Source organism: Anastrepha obliqua, unplaced genomic scaffold, assembly GCF_027943255.1.
Source record: "Anastrepha obliqua isolate idAnaObli1 unplaced genomic scaffold, idAnaObli1_1.0 ptg000012l, whole genome shotgun sequence".
In the NCBI taxonomy this organism is placed as follows: Eukaryota; Metazoa; Arthropoda; class Insecta; order Diptera; family Tephritidae; genus Anastrepha; species Anastrepha obliqua.
In genome coordinates, this window is record NW_026562179.1 from 6,967,223 (window position 1) to 6,973,774 (window position 6,552).

Below are 6,552 nucleotides of genomic sequence, written 5' to 3' on the forward strand. Positions count from 1 at the left end.
AAGAGCTAGATATTCAAGGGGAAAAGCTGTCAGCTGACATTGGATATGCTAAAAAGTTCAAAGAAGTTTTAAGAGTTTGTTTGTAAAGCAGTGCTATAAGGACAGTAACTTCTACAATGCAGACGAAACTGGGTTATACTGGAAGAGAATGCCAACCAAATCCCTTGCCTCTAAAAAAGAAATGGCAGCGCCTGGATTCAAAGAGAGCAAATCCCGCATAACAGCCATGGTATGTGGAAACAATACGGGCACACATAGACTACCTTTGCTGATCATAGGAAAATTTAAGAATCCAAGATGCTTCAAAGGAATAAAAAAACTGCCGCTTATTTACAAAAACCAAAAAAACTCTTGGATGGACACTCAAGTATTTATCGAGTGGTATGACGCTATATTCATTCCAGAGGTTAAAAAACATCAGATAGAAACTGGAGATACTGGAAGTGTTTTATTAGTGATTGATAATACTCCAAGTCATCCCTCAAACCTTTCACTTGAGAGAGAAGATGGAAAATTTATGTATGTGTATGTGTCTATTCATAATATGTACTGTACTCTAGTGTATCATTAAAAGGCATTACATACATAATATGTATTCCTAATCCAATGACGTGTTTTATTACCCTACCCTCAACAAAGTACTGGAATTTCGCAAATGTTCGTTTATCCGAAAAATCGATTATCCGAACACCCTCTGCACCAATTGTTTCGGATAATCGGCGCTCTACTGTACTTATATATTGGGAATATATGTGAAAAAGTCCTCCAAGATCAGTGTGGCAACCAGACTGAACGGACGACCCGATGGCAACTCTGACCATAAGATGGCAGCATTAAAAACGTAACTGAATATAAAAACCATAGATGACTAGATGTGAAACTCTTTTTCTCGTGAGAGCGCTGAAAAATGTGCATTTTTTGTAACATTCGCCAATATTGCCATACCGGTAGAAACATTAATTGGGTATTTTTTAAGCGAAAATTGGGAATTTTTAATTTCCACGCCACCATTGAGGTTAGTATTTAGTATGCGGTTGCCCAATAGCCTTATATCACTCGTATACACCTAAACATACTAAAAATACGCACAACCCGTATGAAATATGTACATAAATAAGCATAAAATTTAAAAATTTATATATATTATAAATGAAATTACTTAAAACTGAAATACAAAAGTTATTTAATAATAATAAAATAATGAACACGAAAAACATAAGTTATAGCTAAGTACATGACATATCGCGATTTCTTAATGTAACACAGAAAGTGGGTAACAAAAAAAAAATTCTCAAGCAACGAACAGAATAAGTTAAAGCAGATTACCTTTAATCTTTGTAAAATATCTCAAACTCAAATTTATTTCCTTTACCTACGCTTTTCAACCATAGAATATTTATGTGTATACAAATTTACATAAACAGCACACAGTTTTCAATAAAATTACATTATGTACATAAGACTAATTAAAATTAGAAGTCGAAAAGAATATAAGGGGCCTTGGAAAATTCTAAAACTCCCTTCAATTTAAATTATTACGTTTCAATTGAATTAATTTTAAGACATATAATTACAAATATTTAATCGCGTCATTTTTTCATTAAGCAAGGACGAACTGCTTTCGTTAGTTATTTTTGGCGCGTTTTTTCTGGCAGTCCCAAAATCCCATAATGTGTGAATGTTGCCAAGTTTTGAAACGAGCTCATGGGCACACTCTCTCTCAAAATGAAAGATTTTACATCTAGTCATCTATGCGTTATACTATTCTGATTGTACGCATTTTTCTTAAAATCTAACTTAATCCTAATTTTGAACTTAACATTTATTTAAATAAAAAAAACTAAAAATAAAATACATTTTACCTAATCAATACAATAATTTGCCACTATACCCACAACCAGTAAATAGATTTCAAGGTGGATGCCATCTAGTATGTGCATGCAAAATTTTAGGCTTTAAATGGAAATTCAAACGCATAAAATTAAAACCAAAATTATTGTGAAATGAAAGTACAAATGAAATTCTGTTTTGGTGTGATGCGAAATTTAAACTTTGTGTGATACTTTTATAATACAAATTAACTAAATAGTTAATGTTTCATTTTTACGCGAAACATTAAATTTTTATTGATCAAATGCGTTTTTAACTTATCTTAAAAATTATAACATTTGTTCAAATCGCTTTTTTTTAAGTAACTGACTTCAAATTTTGAAAATAGAAAAATGACATGTTAAAATTAAGACAATATGAATTTGTATACATATATGTTGGTGTGTATGTTCACAAACAATTAGTATTCTCTCTCTCTATAGAGTCGCATTGGAATCGGATTTATTTTCAACACCCTTCCTCAATGTGAATCTGTTTACATTAAAATTTCCCAGTAGTTAATATAAATTTAATAATTTTACAAAGTTAGAGTGCCTCGTTTTCAACAAATTTTTAGTTAGTATATCAGCTATCATGTGCTCAGTTGAAATATATTTTAATTCTATATCGCCATTCTGAATAACCTCTCAGACAAAGTATTTTCTGATGCCAATGTGCTTTGATCTAGCACGGTATACTGGATTTTTAGCTAAGCTTTGGGCGCTAAGATTGTCACCATATAGAGCAATTGGTGTACCAGCTTTACCACAGCCAATCTCAATCATTAAGCGTCTCAAATGCAACGCTTCCTTCGCAGCTGACGACAATGCCATGTACTCAGCCTCCGTGCTCCTCAAGGCCACGGATCCTTGTTTCTCGGACTTCCACGAAATTGTTCCATCGATCAGAAAAAACACATATCCGGTGTATGATCTACGATTACTTATATCACCGCCAGAATCCGCATCTACGAATCCTTCAAGTGCCTGCCCACATGCGCGATAATTCAGCTTCAGATCTATTGTAGCTGCTAGGTACCGCATTACATGCTACACACCTGCGACATGTTCCCTATGTGGGTTCTTGTTCCTCTGTGCCAACTTTACAGCTGAATGATAAATACCTGGTCTGGAAGTCAACTCGCCGATCGCTAATTGATATGCCGTTGGATCAGGAATCTTTCGCTTTCACATGCTACTTGATACCCTGCGTCTAATGGCATTGCTGTGATGCTGTGACGCTGTAGCATATCTTTGATATAATGTTATTGGTTCATCCATATGTCGCCTAAATCACCATCGCGCTGAATCTACATGCCAAAGAACATCTGCAATTTTCCCTTATCGAAGCGTTCAAGCTTTGTTGAAATATTTGATTTGATTTACAATATATCAAATCTGTCTTCTTTTGGCACGCTATAAGCAAATCATCTACATAAATTAGAATTAAACAAAGACTAACTTTTATGCCCTGCTTATACAAGAATTGCTCGTTTTGGCATTGAGTGATTCCAATTTCAACTAGCGCTGCATTCAGCTTGGAGTTCCACTTCCTTCCTGCTTGTTTTAAACCATAAATCGCTTTGTTCAACCTCAATACTCTTGCGAGACAGGTCTTATCAGCATACCCCTCCGGCTGAGTCATACAGACTACGTCTTTTAACTCGGTATTAAGATATTCTGCACAAACGTCCATTTGATGCAGGTGCAGCTTCAGTTCAACAGAAAGCGCAAGAATTAAGCGTATTGTTTCATACCGACACACCAGTGGGAATGGGTCACCATAGTTCACGCCGAACTTTTGTGAACACCCTTTGGCTACCAAAAGTGCTTTATGGTTTTTAACATCGCCAACTTCGTTTCTCTTGACTGTGTAAGCCCATTTACTGCCAATCGGCTTCTGGGATTTTGGGTCTGTCAGTGTCCACGTACAATTTGCCACCAGTGCCTCATATTCTGCGTCCATGGCCGCCTGGTAATATGAACCATGCTTACGGCCACATGCCTCACCAAATGTTGTTGGCAACTGTATCTCTTTAGCTTGTACTGCGTGGATGATATTGTAATCTTTCTTTGGACGCCCTGGCCAGTTCGAATTAATTTCGGTCTGCCGGGTCCGATCTTTACGCCTTGTTTGTGTATCAGTTCTGACTCCTCTGCGCTGGCGTATTTATCACTCCCCATACTATCACTGAACGAATCTGTCTGCTGATCACCGTCATCACTACATGAAAGTAGCTTCACTCTGTCATAACCTGGTGCATCAGCTGTTGAATTTTTGCTGGAAAATTGAATACAATCTGGTCATCATTTTGGGCTGCGTGTAAAGGTTCATCAAACAAAACATCGCGTTTTGGTATTTTTCTTTATCGTAGAGCTGTACGCTTTTGATACTAACGAGTACACTACCAGACGGTACTATTTTCCTTTCGCCTGAAATTTACTGTGACGCGTCTTGTCCAAACCAACAGCCACTGACCCGAATATACGCATATTCTGCACATTGGGTTTTCTGCCACAACACGCTTCGAACGGTGTTATACCAACTAAGGCCGTAGTTGGCGATCTGTTTCGGATATAGGCCGCTGTCTGTACTGCCTCGGCCCACGGAAACCCGAGCATATTAGAATGCACTATCAAACTTCTTGCCATTTCAACAAGAGTGTCATTTGCTCGTTCTGCTACGCCATTCTGTTGGGGGCTGTACGGCACAGTTAGTTGACGCGTTATGCCATGCTGCTTCAAAAAATCGTAAAAACATTTATTGACGTATTCTCGTCTGTTATCGCTACGTATCACTTTAATATTTCGTCCAGTCTGACGCTCTACTTTTTACTTGAGAAAAAATTTAAATATGCGACGGGACACGTCGTCGATGAAAGTTAAAAATTAAGCCGACCTACCAAGAGAGCGCTTCCCAAACGGACCACAAACACCAGTAGCCTCTGATTTCAGTAGTTGCGTTCCTCGATTTTCTGACGCTGTTGAAAATGGTTGAGTGTGTATTTTACACTTAATACACGTCCTACACTGTGACTGGCCTAAAGAATCTACGTTATCTATGCCAAGCACCATCATATTTTTGGTGAGCTTCATGAGACTCCCATAATTCAAAAGGCCATATCGAAAATGCCACAATGCTGCACTTTCAATTACAAAAAGTTTGCTTTTCACAAAATTGGCTGGCCTTGCTGACTTACAACCGCACACTTATTTTTAAAGTTAACTTTACATCCATGCTCGACGGCTGGACTAACCGACACGAAATTCCCCTTAATTTGCGGTACATGCAAAACATTCTCTAATTTGAGTTCACAGAATTCATTTCGAAGAAAAACGTCGCCTCCGCCTACTGCACTTATGACGTTGTTATGAGCCGACCAGTGTTGCCAGAACCAATCGCAGCAGCGTTCTAAAGCGATGATCAAAAAAGTAATAGATTGCTGTACTCCGTAATAGGAGTCTAAGCAAAATTAAAAAAAAAAAACACATTTTTCTAATAGCGGTCGCCCCTCGGCGGGCAATGGCAAACCTCCGAGTGTATTTCAGCCATGAAAAAGGTCCTCATAAAAAATATCTGCCGTTCGGAGTCGGCTTGAAACTGTAGGTCCCTCCATTTGTGGAACAACATCAAGACGCACACACAAATAGGAGGAGGAGCTCGGCCAAACACCTAACAGAAGTCTAATTTTCGTTTAATAATAAATCTGCAAGACAAAATACGGATTCCTTCTTATACATACATGTAGATATTCTTTTATATTAAATTCTGGTTCATGGTCCATTGAAAAAATAATCCGCAATTATTTCACGTGAGAAAATGTTCAGAAACACTCACCTTTCCATACTGATGTATCAACAGGATTTAATTGACTAAAACGAAAACAAAACACTCACTATCACACTGACATGCTCATCACAGTGACAATTCTCGAACTGAATAAACTTCTAACAAAGCACTAAAGCTCATTCAGAAAGGCAGAGTCAAATAAACGTCATAACACAGTCAGTAACACAGGATATCACTAATTAACATATATTCTTCCAACATTAGCGGGTTTAATATTTTAAGCCTTTATGGCCAATGCGCACGTTGCAAGTTGCAACGTGTTGTATCGTGTTGTTATACATATTCAAAATTGACGATGGGCAGTAGCGGAGAAATTATTGTCAAAAGGGCGAATGAAACAAAAATATCTCCAGACATATGTCCTTTTAGTATACATCATGTTTACTTTTATGGCCGCTGCTCACCCTCTCTCGTTAACAATGGGACTTATAATACATAAGCAGCGATGGATAAAGAAGGTTTCCCAATACGTCTTTTATAAAACATTTTTTTCAAAATTTGGCTGAAATTGTAATTTAAAACATGAACAATTTTTTTCCTGTTTCCTCTTCGAATTGGAAATTGTAATAGATTTCATATGAAGTGTAATAGCGTAATCAACTGAGAACAAATGTAATAGATCTATTACAATTGTAATAGACTGGCAACACTGGAGCCGACGCCACATCCTCTTCTTGTAAAACATAATTCGTAAGAAGACTACGCGCACAACTCATGTGCGCTGTCGCCCCGCTGGCTGGGCACCAACTCGAACCTTCTAACTTACTTACATCTGCCGCTGCTAAAACTGTAACTGATCGATATTGTTGTTGTTGCCTTTTTGTTGATTTTTCT